This window comes from Coturnix japonica, chromosome 1 (assembly GCF_054131305.1).
Source record: "Coturnix japonica strain WE chromosome 1, WE-NBRP24, whole genome shotgun sequence".
Taxonomy (NCBI): domain Eukaryota; kingdom Metazoa; phylum Chordata; class Aves; order Galliformes; family Phasianidae; genus Coturnix; species Coturnix japonica.
Window position 1 is genome coordinate 52,793,989 of NC_140663.1, and position 15,345 is coordinate 52,809,333.

Consider the following 15,345-nt stretch of genomic DNA (forward strand, 5'->3'; position numbering starts at 1 on the left):
AACAAGAGCTCTCCTATAAATTTCTGTCATCAGCACCTAATTTGATCAGGAGGAACATCCAGAGAAGACTAAAATGTTCCCAAGTAAAGGGCCTTTCCTTCAAACTTACCACTGTGAATGTGGCAGAGCAACGCAGCTGGAAGTCATTTCTGTCTCACGGCGCACCAGTATGCTGTGTGAAGTCATGGGGGTGCTAGCTGCTGTTGCACTTCTTGTGGACAATGTCACTAGCTTCAGCTCAGGTAGGGAACATCAAGAACTCAGTAACAGGCTGAGAAATAACTTCCAACCACTCTCTGTAAGAGCTCACTTTTAAAGAAGTGGATAGGACTATTTAAAGCATTTCACATCCTCCACTGACTCCTCCCCCACCAGTTTTGGCCAATACATTGCTTAATTATGATCATTCTGCTTCTTCAGTAAAATAAAAATGAAAATTAACACAGTTAACACTACATAACTCTACAGTCCTAAAATGGTGTTGCTCTGTCAGCAGGAGTGCCCCAAGCCAAACTATGACCACATTACAATGAATCTTTCTGTCACACACCTGTAAACTTAACCATTTCAAAAAGTGAGTAAAGCAAAAATCATCTGTAACCAGTGATTATGCTGCTGGGAAATCCTGCTACAGTCCAGGGAGCTGTGCTAAACCTTAAAACATATTTCAAAGTATGCACAAAGAGGTTGCAAACCATGGTTCTGCATGCATTAGAACTTCAGGTGCTGCTATGCTGGGAAGCAGGGAACAGGACCACCAAAACTTGAGCAGCAAGAAACAAGGTCCCTGGCCTTTCTCCACTCTTAATCAACTTCCGTCACTTCTTTAGCCATGTTTCCTCACACACTACACAAATGTAATGCTCATCTCTTAGTTGTAAACTGGTGTTTAGTACCTAGCCTGCAAAGTAACGTCTCTGCTGGATTTGGGAAGTTCTGAAGCTTTCCTTCGTTACAACAGGGCACAGATGCCTTTGACACTTTTGCAAGATTCAGCTAAGCTAGGAGAATATTGTGCCATTCTGGAGAAAGGTTTGACTAAAACATATGATTATTATTTCATTGCTTTCTTTGATAGCTTCAAGGCATAGTAATTGTACAGCTGGTGCTTTTGTCTGAACTGGACTGACAATAAACAACACAACATTAGAAATCCAGTAAGCAGGAAGCCCAGCATTCAGAAAAATGAAATACTTCTCTGGCCCTTCCTGGCAAGTTATCCCTTCCTTTCATTTTGGATTTGCACAGGTGATATTCAAAGCATCTCCCAGGTGGCCTGATGCATTGACTACAATGTGCAGATATGCCCATATATTTTATGTGGATGTAAAGTACATTCCCCAAACTAAAACCTTCTCCCAGAGACTCTCCCTAGGTCTTTGACTGAATTTGGCCCCATTTACTCCCTTGCAAATGAAAACCAGTTCCATAGAAGTCAGTGAGGTAACATTTGTATTAAACTAGTGTGAGATCATGTCAGAGGTCCATAATAAAACCAGCTGCCGTTAACTATTCTATGAGTTTCCATTCATTAGGTATTTTTTGCTTGAATTCATATAAGCAATATCCATAGGCCAAGAAACACATTTTAGAATGATAGCTATTTCCGCTTGCTAAAAACTAGAAAGTGTAGCAAACTATCCCAATCCTCACTGAGAAACTACAGCTTATTGTATTTTGTTAATAAACAGAGGTGTTTATGGACAAAACACGTGTGAATATACTTTAGGGAGTCATCTCACACTGTACAGGGAAAGGGACAAAATGACCTAATATGTCTTTCCCATGTTTTCAGTTTGGGATTTCCTTTTTATTTTATTTTATGTATTTATTTATCCATTCATTCATTTATTTATTTATTTTAAATGCCTCTGGTATTTAATTTTAAAATGGGGAAAAACCTTGAATTTAAAGGTTTAGATTCAGGCTCAGCCATATTTAAGCACTGAACCAAGGATCGATGAAACCACTTCTGTGCCTTCTAATGCCAGCAGACTTTCCATCAGTGCCTTTCCATTGCCATGCAGGGTCACAGGAGAGACAGAAATAACATAGTTAGATTATAATGTTTTCTCCAGCTCACCATACTGTTTCTAGGTTTTCACAACTGTGTAACTGTTTTGTCATATAAGTCAGATTCACAGTCTGTCACCATTTCAATCTGTTCATCATAACAAAACCTATTTCCCACACGTATAGTAAATTCCTTTCATTTCTTACTAACATGAGGTGATATTTATCAGACACTGATGCAGAAGGAAAACATCCCCCTTGTATTAGAATTAAATTGTCTATATATAGACTCCACAAAAGGAGTTCATGTCTGTTACAGAAAACAGAAAAATATCTACTGCTTATTTTCTAACACCTTTTGGGTTGTAGGAGCAGATGGTCTAGGAAGGACAGTAGCTTTCTGGTTTGACAGATGAAGCAAGCATCATTACTAACAATGGAAATTCTTTGCTGGACAACAGACTGAAAAATCTTAAGCCAATTCACAGGGAAGAGTATTCTTCTAATAAACAAATGTAAATAAAAAGATTTTCTTGGAAAATGACATCTTTGAAAGTCTATACTAAAAGACACCTACAAGTTAAGAACTCCCAGCCATGTACAATGCAGAGCAGCAGAGTTTAACTTCTGCAAAGCTTCTCCATGGCAGCCAGTATAAGACTGCACAAACATGAAACTCAGCCACAAATCTCCTAGAGGAAAGGAAATGACTCCAAAGCATGCATAATTTACCTGCCTCTTAAAAGAGAAAAAAGGAAAACCAAGTAGCCTCACATCTTATTTTTGGGTTCAAGAAGACTGAAGATGCTAAAAAAAAAAAAAAAAAAGAAATAAAAATTTCTTCAACTAGAATATTTATTGCTCTCTGTTTTCTTATTAACCATTATTAGCTTCTAATAATGCACCTAATTTAGGTGGTATTTACAAGCCAATATAAAAGAAGGCAAATCCAGTCCAAATCCTGGATGAAGAAATATGACAGAGACCAGATATTTGGTTATTCCGGTCTCCAAATTGGTTTTCTCCAGATCCTTTCAATAGCCAGAAAACAGAAGCAGTAATCTGTATTATTATCACAATACTGGGCTGCTAAAACCAGTCAGGGCTTCTTTTAGCCACATTAAGGTTCCTCAGTGGGTATCAGCTTTATAAACCACAGCTCCATGATAACACTCTCTTCAGAAGTACTGCCATTCAGAGTTGAAAAGCAACGCCATCTCAGAGTAGGTCTAATTAGTACCCTCCAGCTCTCTGACATAAAATATCATGATCCTTTTCATGAAGTTGAGGGCACTGGTTTCATCTCTAAGAAAGCAATACACTGAAGAGAAAAAATAAACAAAAAAACCAACAACAACAACAAAAAAAAACAAATACCTTTTCAGTGAAAGAAGGTATCAGAAACTATCACAAAGGACTGTTTGTGGTGATTTAAGCTAGCAGGTGGCTGAGCACCACACAGTCTTTCCCTCACTCCCCCTGCCTTCCCAGTGGGATGAACTGATAAACTGACAAACTGATAGACATCAGTGTATTATCAACATTGTTTTTCTCTTAGAACAAAAAACAAAGCATCATAGCTGAAAGTATGTCTACTTTATCAACACTGACAAAGTCTTATTATCAATCATACTCACTAGAAGCTGCAGAAGCCCAGATGTGTATGAAAACAGAAGGTGAACCACAGATCTGTTGCAGGTCCATGGTATTTCTTGAGACCAGGAATAAAAATTTTGAGGAGCAGAAGAATGAATTCAAATCTAGCCAAGTGTCCTGTGACCAACTACATCATCTGAAGAGTCAATCACAACAGCTGAAACATACTCAAAATACAAGTAACTGGATGATGCCAACAATGAAAACCCTTATGGGTTTACATCAAAATGTCAGCAGCTTAAAGGATCCCATCTATAACCTCTAAATATATCAATATGACACAAGCATTGTATTTGTAAGACTCATCTTCAGCAAGGAGGAGACACTGTATAGTTTCATTGTTGTAGTTACTTATCTATCCTCCTTGGGAAATGAAAAGCAACTAGGCTATTTTCTCCCTTTGATTTTGATGTCAGAGTAAGTACTAAACTGTAAAGAAAACAAACTGAGAAGCAAGAATGTAAATACAACTGTGTTCTAACAACTTTGCATCTTAATGTCATCTGCATAGGGTTTCACTGCAGGAATTGATGTGCTGGGAGGAAAATCCCACAGGGTGCACACATCACTTGGGAGCCCTTCTGCAACTCCCATTCAAAGCACGCTGCTCCTGCCCTCCCCCCAGACTCATTTCTGTTCATGCACACACGTTTCCTATTTGCTGCACTCCTGTGATCCTACTACTGTTTCTGAAACACTGGCATTTAATCACTGCTTTTGTTAACGTTCTTGTTTTATACCTGGGGTGAGAATAAGATTTTGTCTGCTAATCCCAGCCCATAGTCATAAAAACCCACAAGAGATACGCTGAATACAGAAGAGTAACATTTATTTATACTGGTAGAGGAAATGTCTTTTTCTTGTTTGGGTTGTGTAGGGGGAAGGAGAGGAAATAGGCTCGTGTGTCTGGTTTTATGGAGGGAAGATTAAGTGGCAAAACAAACCTACTGCTGTTTGCATGGATCTAAATAAAGGAACAACAACAACAGTGTGCTTTTTCGTAACACACAGTGGAGAAAACAGCAAACAAACTGCAAACAACAGTTGCTGCTTTTCCTTTTTATTGTCCCAGGCCCTTGCTCCTTGACTGTATACTGTGTCCAGTGAATAAGACATTTACTACTGTGGCTGCAACAAACTAATGTCCAGCCTTTATCATTTACAGCAGGCCTTTTAATCACCAGGGAGAAAATGAGCAGTGGAATTTGCACTGGCTTACTGGTTTACCAGCATTCTCTCTTTTATGAAATATCATTTCCTAATGAACTCTCCTTACCACAATTCTGACCAGTTCCCTGCTGCTAGCATCCTTCAGGGGATGTACAGAAAGCAAAACAAAGAAAGATGGATTCTGAAACTAACTCTGATTTATACTGTAATAACTGACATGATTTAGATTATGATAACTAAGATTAGACCCAATATGTATTTCTAAAAACTGAAATAAGGTTTACATCACCACACAGCTGCTGAAGTAAGATTAGAATCAGACTAGCCAATGCCCAGGTTAAAACATCTCCCTCCTTTTCAGCAGTGCAGTGAAAGCAGAACTCAAACAACCCATGTGTTAAGTTACTGGGAGTAGCAGAACAGAACTCTGCAGCTGGCCTGCTTTTGTTAATGCAATATACATAAGCCACAGAAATGCTTAGCTCCATCATCAGAATTTCCTAAGAACTCCTATTCATATTTACAGCAATTAAAATGTTGCACTTCGGTCTTTATAATCCAGTTTATTTGAAGTGGGTTGAATTAGCTTGAAATCCCTAATTTCCATAGCAGGATGTGACCATATGTATAGGGCTTTGTTGTTCCCAGAGCCCTGAAGAGCAGCAGCAAACCCTTTTCTCTCCCCTCTTCTCCCCTCAGGACCAAAAGCTACAGCACAGCCCCTGTGCAGGATGACTTCCTGTAGCACCAGCAGCAGAGAGGCTCAGCTCTACAGGTAAATGAGAGCTGGCCAAACATTTCCCCTGAGCTCAGAGCTAACACAGCTACCTCCCGTTTCCACAGTTTGTGGCCAAGCCTGAAGAAATCTTTCTCAAACTTGTGGGCTTTAACTAGACAGGAATGAAGCCAGATTCTCCCCCTGGATTTGAAACTGCTGAGAGAAAACAAGTTATCACCAGGTCATTATTTTAGGGGAAAGATGCAGACAGAAACTGTTCTTCATACAAGTGCTTTGTACTGGACAGTGATAATTTGGGCTATGCAACAAGCTCTGCTATGTGCTCTGGAAAGGTAAAGGATTAGAAAAGTCCTGCCTTTGCTTGTGGATCAGAGTGAGGTTTTACTGGTGTGAACGCTGCAGCTGAAGAAAAAAAATGGTGAAGGGAGGAGGACCATTTCACCATTAGAGAGCTCCCTGTCAAAGAAAAGAATGAAGCGGGAAGAGGCTAGTAACATGCCCTGTGGCAGTCACAGAAAGAGAAGGGGAACATCAAAGCCCTGCAAATAAGAAACAAACAGGGATCAATCTCAGCCCCTCCACATAGGCACAGATCCCTTTGAAGCCTGCTGGCAGCAACTTGTGCCAGGCCACAGGGCCCGGCCTGGCCCTGCAGCCACTGCTGCTTTGGGGTGGGAGGCGAAGCGAACTTCCTGCACATCCTGAGACCTGCAGACATGAGGGGATCACAAATGGCAACTCTCCCTCACTGAGTTACTCAGCTCCTAGGGGTGCACAGTTAGCCGTGCCACTCGGATCCCCACATGAATGGAGGAAGAATGGTTTCCAGTGTGGACAGGGGATGTGCCTATCTTGCAGTCACCAGCAAGAGCCCTCCTTTCCCTTGCATTTGTCAGCCTAGAGTGTCACTTTCCTGACTAGATCCCAAGCCAGAGTATTTCCAGCAAAACCTTATCTCCACAAATCTATTTATAACCCTTCTATGAGCTAAATTCCAAGGATTTTTATTTTTTTTTCCCCCATTTAAGGACATGAACCAGAAAATGTGCAAACGGGTGGGTAACACTTCTCCTCACACCCTCCACAGCAAGTCTCAAGGGAAACGTTCTTTATTTGTGTTCTGTACACAAGAGGGTGTGGAAACACGCAATGATTTCCATTGCCTGAAACCTTCCTTCACATTTTCCCCACTGCAGTCCACCCCTAGGAGGTACAGCATTGAGCGCTCCCATAGCATGAAGCTGAGCAAGCAGGTAAAGCTTAGCAGCATGGCCAAGATTTTCTCTTCCAAGCTAATGACACTCTAACAAGGCTGCCAGCAAAATCTGTCATCCTGCAACTCTGCTGTCTACGCAACAACTTCACAGGAAAACAGGATGCTCTCAGATGCAGCAAGTGCTCTCGTATCTGCAAATACTGGAGAAATCCCATCCAGGCATTTCAGCTCAGTTTCACGGAACTGAGCTTGGCCCACTTTCCACTGCTTTCACTGTGTTTCTGGGTTTCTATGCTTGCAGGCCAGAAAAAAACAGTTCTAGAGGAATATGTAACTGTGCAAACAAGCCAAAATGTGTGCGTTCTAACTAATAAATTAAAAATAAGGTATTTCAATCAATCAAAATTGAAATCAATCAAAAATAAGTGCTTAAATTTGGATTACGGGATTAGAAATTTTTTAGAAATGCTCGGTAGCCTCACGAGCTACATAGAAAATGGCATGGATCTTCTTGTGCTTGAAGACTCAAAAACAGACACACAGCCATTAGGTGACTCACCAGGTATTTATGACTAAAGGAAAAAAAAAAAAAATCAAATGACTGCAGCAGTTTGAGCTCTGGCCTTCTTTTTGCTTTCCCTCCTTCCCTCATTTCCCCAGTTATTTGCTACTGCAAGTCAGCAGAACAGACACAGTGAGCACTTCATCCTGGCTTCAGCACAGACCCCCTAAACACTTCTGTAGGCAGGATCTTCTGATAGGGAGGTTCTGGTTAGCAATGCTTGAGAAGAGGGATTGCTAATGCTACTATCTGCTTGGCAGCTCAGCTACCAGCCCACCACTTATCACCACTAAGCACAGTTCCAAAGGAGAAAAATGAAGTAGTTTCCTACTCTGGAAATAAACAGTACTGCTAGTGTAGCAGGGCTAGCAGCTAGCTGACAGTGTTACATGCCCTAATCTTTCTTGTTAATCTAATCCGTTTCAAGAAAAGTAAGAACAAGCTCCCCTGGGGGTGGGAGGGATCCCAAATTACAACATACTGTGTGTCCTTCCCCGCTGGGCTAGCTGAAATGTACCAGAGCTTTAGGAAAAGCACAGAGAAATAGTTATATAGTTCAACCATCCTATGACCTCAGTGTTCCATCCCAAAAGGTCAAACCTAATCTGATCTTCAAATGCCTTTGAGTCAAATTTCAGCCTCAGCTGACAAACCATTTGGAGGCACGCAACAGCCACAGCCTCCCAGAGAGTACCAGCATCCGAGGAGAGGTGCTGATGTGTAGATGGGTGACTTGTTTCCAGCACAGTTGTGCCCCAAATCCATTTTCAGCAGTCCTAGCATTTCAAACCACACAAGAACTAGGAAAAAAAACAGCAAGACAACCCTTGCTTATGAACACTTCTACAGGTAAGCAATCGAGCAAGGAACAGTTTTTCTGTTTTGAGCTTCCAGGAGATAGTTATTAAGAGGAGTCAATTTGTAAAGAATGGACATTTTCTTTGAACATGGACTCCTACACTTTGCAACCACAGGCCTGTCTGCCTCAAGCTTTGCATAACTGGAGTTCAATTCTGCAAGTTCCCATAAAGCTCCCTGCAAAGGCAATGAGAGTCTCACAAGACTATGCTTCACATTCTGCCCAGTTACCTTTTTTGGTGCTTTCTCAGCTACCCAGGAGAGTCCAGACAAGCCATGCAGATGGACAGCTAATGCTGCTGTATGGCCCTCTCTTTCTTATGCATATATGGTTTCCTGTCCCTCTTTGTTCACATGTAGTAATCAGAATGCACCAAGATGCTGCCTTAGCAGATTCAGGTTAACAACTCCACTGGTCTCTAATAAAAATTAGAACATGAGGTCCCCATGTGATGGGTTTCATGTGAGAAACGACTGAGAAATCAAAGTATTTAAGCAGTCCCAAGGCATTTAAATCCTATCTGTCTTGCACAAAGGAAGGAAGAGAGCAAAGGCTCACCTTCCCCTTAGGATGCAAAACTTCTCCAGGGCAATCCGTAAGAGCAAGGAGTGTTTTTTACATGTGACAATGCAGACTGACATGTACAGCAGCTGCACACAGAGCCTATGTACACCATCATCCCTGCCTGACAAACAAAAACAAAAAACAAAAAGCTGAACCAATGTCAGCATCACCACAGGGATATGGGTTGCACTGCCCTCTTCCACCTGCACATGTCATCCAAAGCCTGGAAAACCACGGTCACATCAATCAAGAGGTGCTTCAAAGCACATAATTCAGGGTGAATTTTCTTTAATTTCTTATTTTATTTTATTTTATTTATGCTTTGGTTGTCATTTGAGCACACACAACAAAAATGGTCCTCCAACCCTTCTACTGTGTGGCAGTGTCTGGCTCTGCAGTGATTGCCCTATGGGCCAGTGCTGCACACAGGGAAGGGCAAAACAAAGAGGGCTCCTTGCATGGCTCTTGATAGACACTTCCTGGCATCTTTCTCCTCATGCAACATAAGCTACCACCCAGCAGGCAGCTAGAGGAGCCTTGCCACACCCTTCTGGTCTCACCACATGGAATCAACAGCACTGATAATAACACTAGGTTCAAATGGTTGCTGACCAGCATGTCTCCCTGCTGTGTATGTATGGCCCTGGAATCATGTTTCAATGGACCTCAATTTTCCCTCTAGTGTCACTCAGAGGCACTCTTTCCTTTCAAATCACTTAGTTTTCAGTGACGTGATTGTATGGTCTGTCAGTGCCAGGCAAGAAAGAAAAGCACAAGCAAAGTTACTCTTTTCTTAGGCTGCCCCATGTCAGAAAACTGTTGTGAGCATCTAAATTGGCAATTGCAGAAAATCCCTTACTCTCCTAATGCACCCTTTAGTTTCTCATTGTCAGAGAGCATTCAAACAACACAGGACCCGCTTAGCATCAGAGCCTGCATTCGTTAATGAAGGTATTGATTTCACCAAGACTAATCTAGTGAATGAAAGATGTGGAATCGATCTACTTGTCATCACATGCTGCAACAAAGAGGACTCTTCAGAAAGTATATATTATTTCAATTTCGTATCCTGTTCACAGGGAAACATGAAGTATTTCTCCCCCAGCGCAGTGATTTAGCTATTATGTTAACAGTTGAAGGCTTGTTATCAAAGATACCTACCTATCAGAAAGCCTCCTAAAGGCAGACCCGCACTTTCTCAAGATACTTGAGAACAGCTCAGCCCTGCTTTACTTTAAAGGCAACTTAATTTGGCAAATGGACTACTTACTTCCTTGAAGCATCGCTGCATTTTTTTAATTTAGGTTAGAACAGTCTGCTTGATTAGTTTGGGTGTATGTAGCTTTAAGACCCTGTCTCTCTTGATGGCAGGAGAGAAGGGTATGACATTCATCTGGAGATGCTCACACAGCAGCCTACTGCTATATTTAACGAGACTGAGAAAGAATGGATGCAGGGTCTCAGAGTTCTTTGATGGCAATCCATTCAAACACAATCATTCACAGCATGGTATCTAAAATAGACGACTTATTGTAAGTACATATTTTTCACAGAAAAAACACTCTGCCTGCCTGTTTTCTTTGAGCTGCAGCCAAGGAGGGAATGGGTTATTTTCACAGATTGTTCTCCTATATGACTCAGCAAGAGCGGGGTTCACAGATAGGCAAAATTATATAAAAGCTGCATACTCTGACAATAAATATTCCACAAAAAGTCATTTTAAAAGTTCTCCTGTTCAGTTTTCCATATGATATATCATATGACATATGAGAAGAACCAATTGTAGTGCTGGCTAGGTTGGCAGTTTGGTCAATGTCTGTCTCTCCTAAGTATCAATCTGCAACTAGCATCATTCCTTCTTTCTTTTTCCCAGCCCTCTCCCTAAGAAGTTCCCTGCTGCAGAGAGCACCATGCTAGCCAGCCTTGCACAACTTGCTGCATATTACCCATGGCAAAGGAGCTGGAAGGGAGAGCAGCCTGCTCACCGGCTCCTCAAGCTGAGATCTGACTGACACCAGCACAGAGCAGTACTTTTAAGAGCTCTGGTCCCACCCAAGCACATTTTTTTTCTCCCCCTTTTAGCAGGAAAGAGAGTTTCACATAAAATTTCTGGCAACATGCTGCTGTGCAGGCTGGAGGCTGAAAACAAAAATGGATGCTGTCTATTGTCAACAATATTTCTGTGAAAGGCTTCCATGACAGACATCTGCTGCAGCAAGCATCGGATCGGTTACACTAACCAGAGCTTTACTCTATCAGTTACAGAGGGAGGCTGCTTTTGCAGTCTGCAAGCCCAGGTATTAAGCTGCAAAATAAAAGCAATTCACTATTACCACACCAAAGACCTTCCTGTTGCAATTCCGTTCTTATATGTAAATTAAAAATAAAGAAAGGATAGGCTATTGCCCCACTGACAGTCCCACTGCAGGATCCCATGCAGAGCGGGACCCTGCCCTGCTCCCGGCACCTTGCCCCATGTTGGAGTCCACCAGTGAGAGAGTGAGCAGCCCTGCACAGCCCAGCAGAGCTGCCCCCTTGGCTCCCTGTGAGCATCTAGACAGAGGGGCAATAGGGAGAGGAGGAGAGGGAAAAGGGTATCTGAGCACCTCAGAGCGTTTCCACGACTCGTCAGGTTTTGCATGCTTCTTATCTAGCCACGACGCAAACACAGTCAGACCGGCTCGCTCCCCAACAAATACGTATGGTAAGCCCTTACCTCTGCGGTGGAAAGTTTTCAACTAGTAGGAAGGAAATGAATAACTGGCTGCTTGGGCAGGAGCACAGCAAGAAAGGCACACCAGCAGCCTCACACACAGCCCTATTCAATAAAACTACAGCCTTGCTTTGGCCCCTCCCAAAAGTCAATGCTAAGTGAATACATATCCCTTATGTTTACAATTGGCAGGCAGCGGTATGCATTGTCCTCAATTTATTCTAATAGGCAGCCAATGGCTACGCACAAGCCAAGGTGGGTTCAGCCTGCCTGCAGAGATGCCTGTCATTCCCTAGGCATGCTCAGGAAGCCACTCATCAGAAAACCAAGACCTAAAAAGCTCCGAAAATTCATGCAAGCTGCCAAAACTGTCTTGCTACATGCCCTTTTTTGGTTATCCTTAGCAGGGCCTCTGAAAGTAAATCCTCTGTCAGGAACAATCATAAGAAATGTTAATCTTGGAGAAAGAGGCTGTCTTGTTGAATACAAACGGAGCTTAAAAAAAAGGAAGTACAGTGAATGGAAAGGAGCACAGTAAACATATTTACTTTCTGAACTAGGTTTTTAAAAATCAAATAAATAATTCCCCACTATAGCAAAACTTTATTGTTGATTTTTTTATTTTATTTTTTAACAAACACCACATGTAAGAGGGAACACAGAAACTCTCTGCTGTGCAAGCTTGATTCTGCTAAGACACACCAGTGGGAGAGACACATGAAAGATGGGTTTGCAGCTCCACAGCCTGCTTCCATTTCAAACAGTGCAACAGAAGTTACATATAGAATATATCCCTGCTCTGAAAAGCAACTTTAAAAGGGATTCAGAGTTATGACAATGAATCTTGGTAGTTGGATGAAGGGATTTCGTTTCCAGACATACAGTTATTTCTCTATACATTTAAACAGGTTCACTTACTATGAGGGCAGCCTTACATCTTTATATCCTCCATGACACTTTTCAGTATCTTTCATTAGCGTCAATAGAGGAAGCTTAGAATCATTTTTTATCCTATTTTCTTTTTCTTTCTTTTTTTTTTTTTTTCTTTTGTGATCATTATTGATAACTTTCCAAATTACACAGACAGCTTAAAATGAAAGAACAGATGCAGACTGATGCGGGAAAGAAATGAGCTACATAAATTAGGAGAGCGTGAAAAGAAATGTGAAAATTATTGCAGTGCACGGACCCTAACACATGTACCAGCCGCTAAGCAAGGCTGAAAGAGAAGTGCTGACTGCTCCAGAGGACAGGATTCCAGACCAGGAGATATTCTGCAGATTCATATTTGACAATAACATACACAAAACCAGTTAGGGGGAAAATATGTGTAAGATGACTTTGCAGCTGAGCAGGCTAAACTATTTTAATGCCTTTCTGGGTCTTTATTTCTGGTCACTGGGCCCCATGGATTTAGTCACATGTGTAATGCAAGAAGGATTCAGTCCGCAGACAGTAAACTAATCTTTACAACACAAAAAAATATTTAAAGAGCCAAAGCTCTGTGGATTTACACTAGGCAATTCCAATTTTACAGTATCATTTTAAATTTCACAACAAAAAAGAGGTGCTGTTTTTTAGAAGGCACTTTTTTTTCCAATAACCGTTTGGAAATTTTGTAATACCAGATGTCTCCCATTATGTGAATGTGATGGCTTTAAATATTAAGAATAATACATATAGTACATATATAGCTTGGTTTGCAGGATTTACTAAACTATGGAGAACTATATACTCTGTCATTCTATTAATTACAGAAATTATTAGCCTATGTGTTGATGACCAAATGAAAAAAGGAAATAACGTTACTTAGAAAGAAACGACAAATTCATACTGGATCCTACCATCTTCCTAGAATTTTAGAAAGCAAAACATTCAAAAATCCAGGCTAAAGAGTAAATAGGTTTAAGGGATGCTAATGGGCAGAGCAGAAATCTGGATGTGGATGTCCCATCCCTGGAGACACTCGAGGTCAGGCTGGAAGGGGCTCTGAACAGCCTGATCTACCTGTGGGTGTCCCTCAGAATTGAATGCATTGTAGAAGCGTTGAACCAGATGGTTCTTAAATGTCCCTTCCAACTCAGATGATTCTGTGATTCTATATTAGATGTACCTCAAGGTTATTGCTCCTGTATAACCATCCACTGAACTGCTGCAGCCTCAGTGTCCACTATAACAGGGAGCTTGTAGGTATAAACTACTAAAGGCTGAAAGCAGCTGCGTGTTTTGAAAGAGGCTTGCCATGAGTTTTGATGCTCCCCTGTCAAAGCATCACTGACTTCTGTATTCTAGGTCACTTCCCCATCAAAATCTTGCAAAAAGTCTGATTTTGCCCTGAGGAAATGGCATCATGAAGAGCAAAGTTTTCATCCTTCTAGCTCAGCTGAATTTCACCTGGGGAAATTTTGGATTTCAAGCCTTAAAAATTCCAAACCAATGAGCTAACACAGATATTCAGGGGATATTCTTGAAAATCTGAGCTACTAAGAATGCTGAGCTAAATTTCTAGTGGATGTCCCATGGCATCCTATGACCAGGAACAACCTGCAGATGCCTGCAGTAAATACACAGCTATAATATGCCTAAATCAACAACAAATTAGGGAACTAACCTGGTAGTCCTTGCCCTCACTGGCAAGATTGCCACTCAAGCCACAGTTTCCTATCCCCTCTACTTTGACCCTGAGGATCAAACTGTTTGTGCCACAGCACAATGTGCTGAAAATAGCACAAGGCTGAAAACCTTTCTGTGTCTGCAGAATCCAACTACTTATTTATGACTGCTGATGTAAAACAAAAAAAAAAAAAAAAAAGGAAAAAAGAAAAAGAAATAGCAAGTGTAGAAAGCCCCCAAAACGAGGCATCAGTATTAGAACTGCTCCTATCATGGGCAGAAAAGGCCCTGCAGTGTTCATGGCTCAGCTCTTGAGATGATAACTCAGGGCAAGGGTGGGACTGCCAGAGTGCCCTCTTGCCGAAGCAGCTGTGCAGACAGATCTGTTCTCTCTATCTGGGAAGTATGTAGGGTTTTTGGGAAGTATATCTTTTTGCTTTTGTAAAATGAAGACCCATTTTGTTCTTGAACTTCTTGGTTTTTTATTTTTATTTATTTATTTGCCTTGGCATACATAACTGTTGCTGAGTACCACTGAGTCCCAGACAACCACTGTCACCGCAGCATGTGCAGCTGCCATTTTGGAATCCAGAAACAAAAAGCCAGGTAGGTATATCTCCACTCCTGCACATTCCCACAATACTGCAAGATACATATGGAACATCAAATATGCCATGGAGGGGACAATTCTTCCAGTCTGTTCCCAGCCCCTTAGGCCATTACCTCATATCCCCACAATCTCATGTTTGGGTGGCTGCCACAGCTAACAGTGGATCTAACTGTCCTAGTGCTCACAGCACAAAAATAGTTACCTTTAGGAACAAGCTTCCATACTGTAACTAACACAGATGCTCTGTGTTTAGGCTGGAAGACCAAGGCTGGCTTAGAAGCATAGCACTGAGGTCTGTGCTGGAGTAAATGACCCCTAGAACAGTGACAGACATGGGCAAGCTACTCTGGTCCCCAGAAGGACACGTCTGCCCTAGGGACTGGGTCAGATGGGAAGCAAACTCAGAGAACTGTCAGCACTAGGAGCAGCCAAGCTTGATATCAACCTACACTCCATGGTCTCCACACCCTGGTCAATGCAGTACAAGAGGCAGGGGCACACTCTGTATCAGATCTGGCTTTTTTCCTCCCTCAGTACAATACAGCAGTCACAGAACCACAGAACATCCCAGGTTGGAAGGGAACTCATGGATCACGAAACTCCAACCCGCCTGCCATAGGCAAGGCCACC

General features: G+C 41.8%; 1 protein-coding gene across 19 annotated transcripts in view; it reads right to left on the reverse strand.

The window, feature by feature from the left end:
* The window catches only part of CALD1 (caldesmon 1), a 244,822-nt gene that overhangs the window by 162,588 nt on the left and 66,889 nt on the right, over positions 1-15,345 (reverse strand). For 11 of the 19 annotated variants that reach the window (XM_085520312.1, XM_085520294.1, XM_085520275.1 and 8 more), the window contains exon 1: positions 11,496-11,614. The exons of 2 other annotated variants lie outside the window; for them this stretch is intronic. The gene's annotated coding sequence lies outside the window, so the exon portion shown is untranslated. Of the gene's footprint in view, positions 1-2,745; positions 2,821-11,385; positions 11,615-15,345 lie in introns of those variants that run through there. 6 more of the 19 variants (XM_085520302.1, XM_085520266.1, XM_085520244.1 and 3 more) reach the window with 2 other exon arrangements.